This window comes from Takifugu rubripes, chromosome 3, assembly GCF_901000725.2.
Source record: "Takifugu rubripes chromosome 3, fTakRub1.2, whole genome shotgun sequence".
Lineage (NCBI taxonomy): Eukaryota > Metazoa > Chordata > Actinopteri > Tetraodontiformes > Tetraodontidae > Takifugu > Takifugu rubripes.
The window spans coordinates 3,590,797-3,604,759 of record NC_042287.1 but is presented as its reverse complement, the minus strand read 5'-3'; the positions used below and the strand labels follow the sequence as shown (position 1 = coordinate 3,604,759).

The following is a 13,963-nucleotide window of genomic DNA, read 5'->3' as shown; positions in this document are numbered from 1 at the left end:
CCAGTGCAGCTGATCGGAATAAGAGCAAAGGTGAGTGCTTTCAGATTAGAAGTTGAGATGCAGCCTTGTGACAATATTTCTGGTGCTATTAAAGAGTTTTGTGACCAGTGAAGGAAATGTGGTTCGTAATTACCTCCATCTCTTGGATAATTTCAGGACAATTTATCTGTTTTGTGTTCAGCTTTTCATTCCAAATTGTGTTTAGACTGTCCTCTGTTTCCTGCTTTGCTACTCACCGATTTTTGTCGGCACAGATCAAGAGGCCTTTGCGCTTGTGTACAGGCAAAAGAACAAAATCAATTATGTCCATTGTCACATGCGGGATGCTTATCAGATCCAGCGCCACACACTGAGCAGGTAAAATTAGCTTCATCTGCCACTTTTTTAGCGAAACCGAATTAAGAATCACGTCAGAGGAAATGAGATTGAGCTCATTCCAGCTTGGTAATGCTAACGTAGCGACCCAGGAGGCCTCTGGTGCCTTTTCTCCTTAAATTAGGCGTATTAATAATTTTTTTAAAAAAAATCAATATTTCTTATGCAACTGTAATGATCGATTATTGCTCGATTAATGTTATTAAAATTGTAAAGTTAGGTTTTATCTCTATTAAGATCAGGCCTGTCATAAGATTAAAATGTTTATTATCACATTAATTCAGATTAATTGTGATTCTTCGCATTCGTTATTAATTATTGTGTCAAAAAAACTCATTCTTGCAGAGGAATTCCCGCAAAGCTAAAGTTTGCTGACAGTCCTTTGTCCCTTTGACAGTCCTGGTCCTTTTAGCTGAAGACGCTTTGGGAGAATAAAAACTTCTTCCTGGAGAGTGTGCCAACTACGTCAATCACGCCTGTTGATTGTTCCGTTTTGGTTTTAGTGTTCTCAAACTTCCCATCAATGGGGCCGATACATTCAATATCATGGTCCAAATAGTGTTTGTGCACCAGCTCTCATCAGTGGGTGGAATTATGGGATATTGAGTCATTCTACTGCACACATGCATTAAACCTGGTAATTTGGATAGTTTTGTTAATTTTGACACCATAAGATGAAATTTTTGTATATGCATAAAAGGTGACTTGTGAACTAAAAATGGTGCTTGTGTTTCTGCTAGAATAAAGACACGACGCTCCATGAAGGACCTCTGCCAAGTCTTGACTTTGGGGACCTCAGCTTAATCCAGCTGTTGCTGGGAGCATTCGAGGCTACGGTGGGTTATTTCGCTGCCGCTCGCATTGGATTGTTACATAAAATCAAAATTTCCAATGAGACTCCAACGCGGGACAGAGCAAGGGAAGGTAGCAGAGGTTAGCCGCTCCATTGCTGCTCTGGACAAGCATCTGTCGGGTGTACCAGGATCTCCACCAGAGCCAATTAGGGGAGAGAACGGCCGCCCCCGGTCAGCGTGTCTTCAGCCTATTTCTGGTCAACGCTCGTTGGCTGCCGCTCGCTTCCACTCCTCCTTTTTGCGAGCGCCATTGGCTTGAGTCAGTTCCAGGGACAAGCATAAAGAGAGCAGCAGCAATAAAAAGCCAATCCGACTGACTCATGTTGCTTCTAAAGGAATCATGCTAGAGTAGGTGTGAGGAGGTGGACCTCTTTGTTTGTGCGCTTTGTGCCGAATTTCTGGCAGCTATTTAACATCAGGATATTCATACCGAGATATGAGCTTCCCCACACTTGGGTGATTTGAGGTTTCTTTCTGAATGTTCTTTACATTATCTCAGTGGCTTGATGTGGAAGGAGGAGGCAATTATTTTTGATTGGACGCAGATGAAAGGCTTCGTTAAACTAGTGCGTGTCAGGCCTGTTCTGCACTGTGGCTGGTGGTCTTGTGCCATCAATGCGCAATGAAAATGAGAACCTTAGATAAAATACAGTTATATGGGAGGCAAATACATAAATGTCGTGAATATACTCTTTAATAACCTTCCATTGAGGCAATAAATGCTGCAAAGGCTAGTTAAAGTCTGCAAGAGACGCTAAGTCCTTGCATGCTCGGGGAACTCTGAATTTTCCATTTGGTTTCCCGTGACAACAAAAATCTTATTACAGTAACACAAATTGTGTCATTCATGGTCATTTATTGCAGCAACGTGATGCAGAAATGCTCCAGAATGCATCTCGTCAAGCCCGACAGCAGCATCTGCACAGGCTCCTCTCAGGGATGAAGACACGTTTTCCTTAAACAGCATTTTAGGAGCTCTCTGAAAGTTAAATATCTTAATAAACAAGGTTCTCAGAATGTGCTCTCCCCAGCACAACACAGGGTCACATCCCCCTGTCCTGCTTTGCACATGGAGTCTTTTAATGGTTTTTACTGCCAGCCATCTTTCAGGACATGAGACACAATAGAAAATGACTTTCAGTGCTGCCGCTTAACTTACTGTTGAACAGCTGTTTTCAGTCTGCAGAATGTAGAAAGCGACTGCAGCGACTGTGCTGCTTGCTTTTCTTTTAACAATTCTTCCTTCCAACTCTCCCCACGAGTTGATGAACGTTGCGTTAAATTTGCTCCAGTGTAGCTGTAAACCCCCTTCAGACATGATTGGGGACTCAAAGGAGGATCGTAGAGCATGGAATAGGCGGTAGACACATTCCACTCTGAGGCAAGTCAGAATTGTCACTTCTGTGCAATAATGAGGACTCAAGGAGGTCCGTGTTTCTATTTTCAAAAATAATGTCAGTAGGTTTGGTGAAAAGGTCCAGGGAAAAGTTCTTCCCTGAATTTATTGCTACAAGTTTAATGCTACACCGTAGCAGCTTTTGTGACTCCAGGCTACAAATACTGCAGTGGAGACACAGGCAGGACACTACGCACCTCGCTGCTCTGATCAATGATGCTGCGAGCGACAACTGCAGCAAACGTCTCCTCCTTATTTCAGACATGTGTACCCCTGCACAGGAACAGGCTTAAGCTAAGCAGTTGCAGCTTGGTTCGTAGCACATGGAGGAAAATAAATTCTAGTTTGGTTGCCCATGTACAATTCAACTCACTGGTGTGTGTGTGTGTGTGTGTGTGTGTGTGTGTGTGGGGGGGGGGGGGGGGGGGGGGGTGGTGGTCTTGCAATCCTATTTGTCAATTGAGCCACTTTGATCAGTCCACCGACAAAGAAAGTAGGAGTTTGCAAACTCTGCAGAAGCAGCTAAAACACCACATCAACGAGAAGTAAACATTGGTGAGCACTTTCTCTGTAAGTGAATCAACCAGGCTAGAGGCCGTTATGGACCTCTTTGTGCTATTTAACAACAGCACGTAAAAAACCACTGAAGGAATACTTGGGTCACTGATTATATATGACAACTTCACTGATCTTTACATGCATTACCCAGCATGCATGACTGTATGGCGAATGTAAGCCAGCCTGGGCTGGAGAGGTGTTTTTTTTTCCTTGTAGTCAGTGTTTTGATAAGCTCTGATGCTCTTTAGACCTCCAGGTGGTCTTTCTTGATGCTTTACACCATTTCAGCCTCTGCGGGACACCCCATTATTCTGACAGGAAAATTCGAACACAACCATGAGGACATAATGTCTAACTGTGCCACTGATATGACGAAACAGACTCAAGTTAATGTGCCGGAATCCTTAAAGAAACAAAACATAAGGAGAAGAACTCACATGGGCTTTGGTTGCCAACAACTCCAGTGATGAAAGACGAGATCGTAGCCATTTGAAGTTCGAGACCCGATGCTCAGTTTTTCAGTTGCTCCTCTTTTTTTGCACTTCCGAGGATTCCAAGGAAAATCCATTTTAAATCCCACTGCACCCAGAAGAAGTTTATGCTCGGCTGCTGTTGACCGCTAGCGTTTGTGTCCATGTCACTTTTTTACATGCACAGATGTAGAATTAAATAAGCAGGCCCCAGATGCAGCACACAAACAGTAGAGGATAATTTTGCAAGTGATTGTAATTTGTTAAGAACCAGTTTCAGAGCACCAAAGAATACGGCATCCGAATAATCCAGGAAATAATCTGTTAGGTTAAAACTCCTCAGAGAAGAACTTGTCCCAGGAGAATCAAATCAAATCAAATCAAATCAATCTTTATTTATATAGCGTCTTATACAATCAAAATTGTTTCAAGGCGCTTTCCAGAATCCCAGGGCCTGACCCCAGACAAGCAACACTGGCAAGGAAAAACTCCCCTTTAACAGGAAGAAACCTTGAGCAGGACCAGGCTCATGTAGGGGGACCCTCCTGCCGATGGGGGGCTGGGTAGAGAGAGAGGAGAGGGGGGAGGACAGGGAGAGGAGAGGAGAGGAGAGGAGAGGAGAGGAGAGGAGAGGAGAGGAGAAGGAGAAGGAGAAGGAGAGGAGAGGAGAGGAGACGAGAAGGAGAAGGAGAGGGAGAGGGAGAGGGAGAGGAGAGAGAGAGAGGAGAGGAGAGGAGAGGAGAGGAGAGGAGAGGAGAGGAGAGGAGAGGAGAGGAGAGGCACAGAGCACAGAAACACACACAAAAATACACTATACAATGGGTCAGCGGGGCCGGAGGTCGTCATGGAGAGGAGAGGAGAGGAAACCATGACCCAGTGGGTGACAGAGGCCTGTCAGGTGATCATGTTTCTAGACCCTGGCAGCCTCGGCCTATAGCAGCATAACTAAGATGTGACCTAACGATTAGACGACCCCCTAAGTATGATGATTTGTCTGTCTATGATAGTAACTGGAACTACAGAATTAACAACAATAAGCTTTCTCAAAGAGGAAGGTTTTAAGTCTGATCTTAAAAGTAGCGATGGAGTCAGCCTCCCGTACCTGGACAGGGAGCTGGTTCCATAGCAGGGAGGCCTGGTAGCTAAATGCTCGGCCCCCCATTATACCTCTAGAGACTCTTGGGACCACAAGTAGACCAGCATTCCCAGAGCGGAACGGTCTATTGGGCTGGTAAGGTGTCACTAGCTCCTCCAGGTAGGATGGAGCTAGGCTTCTGAGGACCTTGTAGGTCAAAAGAAGGGTTTTAAAAATTATTCTAAATTTAACGGGCAGCCAATGAAGCGACGCCAGTACAGGAGTTATGTGATCTCTTTTGTCAATACCTGTCAGAACTCTGGCTGCAGCATTTTGGATCAACTGGAGGCTTCTTAAAGAGTTGTTTGAACACCCTGATAATAAAGAATTACAATAGTCCAGCCTAGAAGTAACAAAAGCATGAATTAACTTTTCAGCATCATGCTGCGTCAGTAGTTTCCTGATCTTTGTGATGTTTCTCAGGTGAAAAAAGGCACTTCTAGAGACTAATTTAATGTGTGAGTTGGAAGAGAGATTTTGATCTACAGCAAAGACATCGGGATGTCATTTGGACTAGATAAATGTGGGCGGATGATATCTAGAAGGGGAAAGGTGATCGCAACTGACGGGGTTGAACTACCTGAAGGGAACATCACAGATGTGCAGGACAGCTACAAATACCTGGGGATCCTGCAGGCAAATGGTAACCATGAGGAGGCAGCTAGGAGGTCAGCCACAGCCAAATACCTACAGAGGTTAAGACAGGTCCTGAAAAGTCAGCTGAATGGTAAGCACAAGATCCAGGCCATAAACACCTATGCCCTGCCAGTAATCAGATACCCTGCTTGCATAATACCCTGGCCACTGGAAGAGATACAAGCCACTGACATCAAGACAAGGAAGCTCCTCACCATGCACGGAGGGTTTCACACTAAGTCCAGTGTCCTGAGGCTGTACACAAAGCAAAAGGAAAGGGGGCGAGGACTAGTAAGTGTCCGAACTACTGTCCAGGAGGAAACAACAAGCCTCCAAGAATACATCAAGAAGATGGCCCCCACTGACCCACTGCTGAGTGAATGCCTCAGGCAACAAAAGCCCACCAAGGAGGAGGAACCTGAGGGGCTATCATGGAAGGACAAGCCCATGCATGGAATGTACTACTGACAAATTGAGGAAGTGGCTGATATCGAGAAAACCTACCAGTGGCTGACAAAGGCCGGACTGAAAGACAGCACAGAGGCACTAATCATGGCTGCACAAGAACAGGCCCTGAGCACCAGAACAATAGAGGCCAGGGTCTACCATACCAGACAAGACCCCAGGTGCAGACTGTGTGGAGATGCCCCTGAGACAGTCCAGCACATCCCAGCACGGTGCAAGATGCTAGCAGGCAAGGCATACATGGCGCGGCATAACCAGGTGGCTAGCATAGTGAACAGGAACATCTGCACTGAGTATGGACTGGAAGTCCCAGGGTCCAGGTGGGAGACACCCCCGAAAGTGCTGGAGAAGAAGCAGGCCAAGATCCTGTGGGACTTCCAGATCCAGACTGACAAGATGGTGGTGGCCAACCAGCCTGACATAGTGATGGTGGATAAACACCGGAAGACAGTGGTGGTGATAAATGTAGCAATCCAGAGTGATAGCAACATCAGGAAGAAGGAACACGAGAAGCTGGAGAAGTACCAAGGGCTGAAGGAGGAGATGGAGAGAATATGGGGCATGAAGGCAACAGTGGTCCCAGTAGTGATTGGGACACTAGGGGCAGTAACACCCAACCTGAGTAAATGGCTCCAACAGATACCAGGAACCACACCAGAGATCTCTGTCCAGAAAAGCGCAGTCCTAGGAACAGTTAAGATCCTGCGCAGAACCCTCAGACTCCCAGGCCTCTGGTAGAGGACCTGAGTCTGAAGGAAGGAGGCACCGCCCAGGAGGGCGAGGAAGAGATTTAAAAAAAAAAATAATAAAAAAATATATATATAAAACAGGAAATATTGCGGTGCACTGGCTCCAAAATAGAAATATAAATTTAAATCTGTAATAAACATATCAACATGCATACACCAAGATCTCGATGTTCAAATAAAAACTAGGTCAAAGACTAAACTACGTGGAACTTCTCTTCTTCCACCTAAGGTTGAGCATTGTTAATTGAGTAGGCCCTTTTCTTCCCTTGCTTTAAGTTCTGAATCATTAAAACACAAATTAAATTGATTTTGCAGAAATAAAATATTTACTATACTATTTGTAGCAGCAAACTGGCTTAATTGAGGAGAGTGAATGGAAGTGCGGAACGCTGAAGTTGTGTTCTGCTAATCAGTGTTCTTTTGCACAGAACCATCCCGTGAATTCCCGTAGGTCTGGAGAGTTCAACTGTTCGTTGCTTGCAGTGTTTTTTTTTGTGTTTCTGTTTGCTGTTTTCTCCAGTGTTTCCTGTGTTATTGCGAAAGATCGGTGCTGTCCTTGAGTCTTCTAATATCTCCTTCAGATTCTTCCTTCTGGACTACTCCGATGTCTCCTACCTGTGCCCTGGGATCGACTTGCTCTGTGGACTCTTGTTTCTTCTGAGGTTTCCAGTGTTTTCATTCAATATCTTTCACACTGCTTTACATTAAGCTGTCCTGTATTGACCCTTCTGGTATGATTTGTGTAAGTTCCTGTATTTTATTGAACATTTTCAGAGTTTTGGTAAATGTTTGAGTTCCCCTTTAAAGACCTCCAGGGACTCAGTGTGTCTTTTCTGTCTTTACTTTTTTTTTTTTTTTTTTTACAATTTACCTGTGTTATTGTACAACATTTTTGATATAATCCATTCAGTTTGTGAAGAAGCCTTGGATGTCTCCATAGTTGACATGTTCAATTGTCACATATTGTATGTGTCAGAACCAACTCGGGAGGTGCTGAAGGTCAGGCTGATACAGGGCTCAGCCACAAAGATAAATCACAGCAATTTATCTGCTCATTCAGCAGTGAGGTGAACATGTAATAAAGCATTTATGACTACCCAACTGGCTACCTACACCTGTCGCCTAATAGTGGGACACATTAAGCTATGACTCTGCAGTGGTGTGAGCAGCAGCCTCCACCTTTCCACAGCTCATATCCGCTGACATTTCTATGTTTATATCAGGTCGGGGACGTGATGGGACTGCGCAGAACACTCGTAATGTTGCTGCCATTTATGTCACCTGCAGCTTCGCGGAAAAATCAACTTCAGAATAATCAAAAGACACAAGAATGAAATCAGGAGGCCGTGACTGCAGACCTTTCACACCTGCAGGTAGCCATCTTGAACATCTGCAGGCCCAACAAATATTAACTGGATGGGATGGTGTTTAGTAACATCAGACTTGAGGTGTTTGTGAGGTTTTTTGCTGGGTTTTAAGGGTAAACAAAAGGAATCCTTTTGATTTAAGAAGAAATAAACACAGAACATCTGTTGAGGGCTACAGTGAGATAATTGAAATGTGTGCAATAACTGTCCCCGCCCCATTGGGTTTTATAGTGAGAGCCAAACTGCCAGATTATATTTAGCGGAAATCGGGTTGTTACTTTGGACTGAAGAGGTGAGGAAGAATTAGCACGGGGTTAGTGAATCAACTGATTTATTGTGCGTTGTTGTTAAAGCCGTCATTAAAAACCAGGGCTGTGCAAAGAAAGAGGGGGGTTAAAGTCTCAGCATCCATCATGTATGCGAGCCGCTTTGACACAAGAACCCGCTGGGCACAAGATATGCTTTTATTATGTTGGGCCGGTGGGACGTATCTTCTTATCAAATCTGCCATCCTGCTGGGACCTATTTCGAGGTATTTTCTCAGTGGGAATCTTATTATTGACGTTTGCTTATTTGAATAATTTCCAAATAACCAGAAAATGAATTTCCTGTGTCCCTTTGCTGATGGCGTTTGCAAGCTGAACAGTGTATCAGTGTTTTAATAGCTTGCCTGTGGTTGTTGTTGCATCACTTTCAAACAGTCGTGGGGACTATTGGAAGTCTGTCCAGCTGACGATTATCTTCGGCTAATAAGAATATTTGTATTCCTTTGTCAGAGAGGTTTTATTTGCTCAATATGAAATGCAGAAGATTTGCCACATTTGACTGAGTAAACAGTGTCACTGACATCACTTCATATGAGAATATCGAGACGGCTGCGCAAGTACTGACTGCTTATAATCTGGGGGAAATTAGACCATAAATACATCAAATATGCAGGAAGTAGATTATGTAGTAACTTTTATATATGTTTTTCTTTGGCAATGGCTTCTATTTTTTGCCAATCAATTTCTGATAGTTCAGGGCTTTTCCACTGCCTACTTGGGGGGGGGGGGGGGGGGGGGGGGCACTATGGGTTCCATAAGGTGATAATACTGGTAGAGCGAGTGTCGTGGCTGCAACTCAAACATGCCATTTTGAAAACCCAGCACAGGTACTAGCAAAGTAATGGCAAGGGAATACTTAAAAACTAAAGAGTGATTGCTTTGCTTCATGTCAGATTTTGGCCGCCATCGTAAAGTAAAGTAGCTTTCTCTAAAAAGAATGACTAAATGTAAATACCTAAATCAGAGCATAAGCAAAGCAGACACATGTCATAACAAGATGCAACATGTTAAAATAGAACACTCCATTCGTTGTTCTGTACCATTGTTCTTTGACCATTCAAATATGTCTACATGGTTTTACAGTGGATGACTGCACCATCTCACTCCTCTGGACTTTTCTTGTCCAGGGACTGCAGTTGACTTCAGGTTTCATCAGGTTGATAGGATATTTAAAACCGACCTGAGGTATGAATCTGTAATTACATGCAGTCTGTGCCCTGCCTCTCATCCAGTGGCTGCTGGGATGGATCAAGCTTGAAACAGCCTGGATGTAAGGTTCATATAACAGTTTTTATATAATGCATTTGTTGTATCATTTTATTCTTACTGAGAATTATTGTCAGTCTTTTTATTTGTCAGATTTCTCTGAATTAATTAAGAGTCTCAGGTGGCAGTAGAACATGCCAGTTTTAATTTTCTGCAATAAGGGTTGCACAACCAGATAACACAAGTCATTAGTACAAAATATTAGCAAATTTAAGAACAATAAAGCAAAGCATTCATCTCTGTGCAACTTTCAACCCTTGTGTAATGTTCATATTGTTGTTACTCGGCCAGCGTTTGTGAGTCTGATGGACCCGTTGCATTTTGTGGCTTTTAATGCCTCACAATCAAACATTTTTATGTTAAAATACTGAACAGATGTTTACCTTATCCCAATTACTAGCAGTATAAACAATATATATGGTTAATAGTTGCCCTTTACCTTTGTTAGGTCACATTTATAACTTATTATTTAAAACATAATAAATAAAATCAATTAAAATCAAGATATAAGTGGAAACAAATTTACAAGTGAAGCAAGGTTTTTCAAAACTACTGACTTTTATTTCTTTGAACTTGAAATCTAACCCATTCAGGTGCACAACACAAGCTAAACACATAAACACAGAGTAAACATATCAGTCATGACAACACATCAGCCCCATTGAACACATGGCCTTTAGCCACGAGCCTATACAACACATGAGGGGCAAAGCTTTACTGTGTGTGTGTTGCAGATATACTTTTTGCACTTGATGCATGTATATTGTGTTTTCCTGTCCATCTTAGGGCCGCACACTTCGCACCGCTTCTTCTTGTTGCTGGTAGAATAATAAAAAGATCAGGAATTTTACTAACACCTCTCTCTCTCTCTCACAAGACATGAGTGCCAGACATGTACTTCAACAGCATCACACGCTTACTTCAGGCTCTGCAGAATGTGGTTCTGTAGGTTGGGTGGACAGGGCACTAGCATTCTCCAACTGAATCCTCCTCACCATGGCTGCAGAGGCTGGGGTTCTGGGGATATGTTTTCTTCTCTCGATTTGTGGTCTCACCAATGCCTTTCCCAGATCCTCAAGAAAGAGCCGTCTTTTCTGGAGCTTCACTCGTTTCCACTCTGGGTTCAATGCCATCCAAATGACAAAGGCATTGTATGCTGAGATGTCCAACATGTCAAAGAATATCACCAGTGGCCAGCGTAGAGTCCTCCGTTTGCAGCTGTCGGCCGTCACCAGCTTGTCGATGTTGTCTACCCCTCCTTTTGTGGCATTATAATCCATGATGATCTCTGGTTTGTGATGTTCCTGGTCACAGATTCTTCCATCCCCGTGCAGTGTACTCATGAGTACCACATTCTTGGCTTTCTTTGGCACATAGGATACCAGGGATGTATCAGCCATGTATGCAAACTTGGAAGACTTGACAGGCCTGTTCTTTGAAGTCAGCAGTTGAGGTGGGAGCTCTGGTCCTGGGGCTGGCTGTTGACGGCTTGGTCCTGGGGCTGGCTGTTGACGGCTTGGTCCTGGGGCTGGCTGTTGACGGCTTGGTCCTGGGGCTGGCTGTTGACGGCTTGGTCCTGGGGCTCGTCTTTGTTTTGGAACTGGCTGATGCTCAATCTCATCATCTTCTTCAGAGTCATTGTCAGACTCTGAATTTTCAGAAATGTGATCCTCAAATTCTGAAAACTCGTCTCCTGAATCCATCATCATCAAAAACTTCTCTATTTTCCAAAATCAATTCCAGGGCCCTCTGCGCAGAGTACCTTTTGGCCATCTTGATCGGTTGTGATAAGAAACCACACTGGCAAAGCTTTTGTGTTTCTGCACCTGCGGTTCCCACACAAGGTTGCAACATTGTTTGTCAACACTGTCTGCTCTCATTTTCTCGCACATTTGACCGTCTGATGTTCTGTGTACCTACACTCTGTCCTCCTCCTGCTGTGTGTGTGTGTGTGTGCGTGTGCACAGAACATCACATTTCCACACTTCTATTAGCCCCGGGTCCAGTGGTATGGTGTGTGGTCATTAAATATGTATTCTGATATATGTTCTTCACAGAAAATGAGCCAAAGTCAGTGAGTCTCAGTTTGAAAAATTAATTAATTTTATCATTTTTCTTTTAATAAAAAGTGAAAACAGGTCCCACAGACCCGATCACCACACAAGGGTTAACTAGTGTGACACTTGTGCAGCTAGCGCTGAGATCCCCCCTCCTTAACATCCCTCTCTTTTTGTTTTCACCTCTTTTCCTTGCTCGGGTGGTGACTCCAAGGCCTCCCCGGGGTCACTGTGCTCATGATGTCTGTATGTTGGAAGTGCTGCTCCACCTCTTTCAGAGCTCCACTGGCTTTCCACCTCATCCTGTGTTAACCATGTTTGTCTCTCCCACAACCCTGCTCTGGGACTTTGATTTTGGGACTTTGACTTTTTTTGAGCTCTACCAGATCTTCCTAAAATCATTTACCCTCTGGTACTGACCTCACTGTGAACATCAAGGCATCCTTCAACGCCCTGACTGGGACCTGTTGGATGCCACTAGCTCCCTGACTGCGGCTTCTCCACTCATTAAGCAGCTGGTCTATCGCTGCTGCAAAAAGAATCACCGAATGGTACACCCAGTAATTATTTCAACTTCCAGCCTCTGCCAGTTTGTGGTATAGCTGCCAGAGGTGAAGCCCATTCATGAAGTATCTGAAGTACTTCTAGAGAATCAGCTGTACCTTCTATGGAATGTGATAGGCTTTTAGTGTGTAGTTGACTAAAGTTTGTGGTACTGTGCCAAAAGCATTTGTCATGTCAAGTCACAAGACTGCTAGATCGCCTGGTTCCTCTTTGTGTCCTTGATAATTGTGGAGAGGACGGTATTGTTCTTAATGCAACAGTGAACTCCTTTTAAGTACGTAACAACTGGGACAACCTCTATTCTGAATAACACCTTCTCCTCCTCGTTCACCAGTGAGATCATGCAATTTAGAAACTGTCTGGCAGATGGTTGTTTTTGCACTAGTCCACCCTTAGGAGTCTCCAAAGATGTCTCCCCAGCCGGTCACTGTTATTGAAAACTTTGTACTATGTCCCATTAGTCTTTGGTGCAAATCTTCCCTTGGCCTTTCAAATAAAGTCATTGACCTCCTGCCACCTGGGCTCTTAGTTGAAATGTTGTCTTCTCTGGACAGGACAGCATTCCTTCGAGGTCGAGTTCTATTTCCCTCCAGGGTCACCGTGCTCTTTACAGATGCTCTTCTACCACCTCCTTTGTGGGCTTTAGCACTCCTCATTTTTTGGTTCCCAGGATCACTGATAGGTACATTAAGGGGTTTTTGCTGAATTTGACCTTCTCCTTTCCTCATCTCCTTCCATCTCTTCATTGGTACTCAAGGACTTAGTCGTTCCTCTGGCGAAGGACATCCATTCATTCCCGGATGCTGTTGGCCATGTCACTTAAATTTTTTCCTTTCTTCCCACTCTGCCCTGTTACCTGTCTGACTTGTCTCTTTTGATGCTGCAGGTCATCTGATGCATAGTTGTTATCTGGGACACTGCTGATGTCTTTGTTGCGTGCCTGGAGATTCTAGGTACTGTGTTTGGACACCTGACCTCCCTCTCCTCTTTCTCTCAACTCTAATCTGAAGTATCTTCAGACCCCTATCACGTTTGAAGCCTTTTCCACATCTACCAACTCTAGTGGTTCCATCGTTGTGAATCATTGTCCTGTTATCGTTGATCAGCGGTCAAAACAGTTGTCTGTCCTATAGTCTCTTATCCTTCCCCACAACCTTGGGTGTATCACAATGAATTTTTCTATTGCAGATTAAGATGGGGCCCTCCTCGTGGAGGAAGTGCTTTGGCTTGCCAAGCCTTGGCATCCGGTTTCTGGTCTTCCCTTGATAAAAGAGAGAAAAAAGTCACCATGCAAACAAATAGAAAGCAATCAAAATATGACAAAAGTAATTTCAGGGCCTGTCAGCATGTCAACTGGTCTGACGCATTTCTGCCAACCGCGCCAAAGGAAAATGAGGTTCAACATTTGGACGAATTGTGTGTTATCACAACCATGTTTCGGGTATTTTGCGTTTACCTGACAATTTCTTTTAAAAAGTAGACATATTTCTGTGGAGAACCATCAACAATGAAGGCATAACCTAATTTATCCCGCTGAGCAATGAAAAGGGGAATCAGTATGGATGGTTGAGCCAGCACAGTCATGTCTACAGAGGTTCTGTTAAACGCATCTATGATACACAGAAAAAGCGGAAAAATTTATTTGTGCCGCTCTCTTTTTTCCTGCACTGTGACGTATACAGTACAGACACACGTGTAGATGAGTCATTCTAAAGAAGAAGACGGATTATTTGTTCTTCCAATTA

General features: G+C 44.0%; 1 long non-coding RNA gene across 1 annotated transcript; it reads left to right on the top strand.

Moving 5' to 3' along the window:
• Positions 1–265: 265 nt before the first annotated feature.
• Positions 266–7,398, top strand: LOC115249243 (uncharacterized). Its single transcript, XR_003887952.1, has 3 exons — positions 266–357; positions 1,116–1,211; positions 7,220–7,398. It is a non-coding gene; the product is annotated as an uncharacterized lncRNA (long non-coding RNA).
• Positions 7,399–13,963: the final 6,565 nt, after the last annotated feature.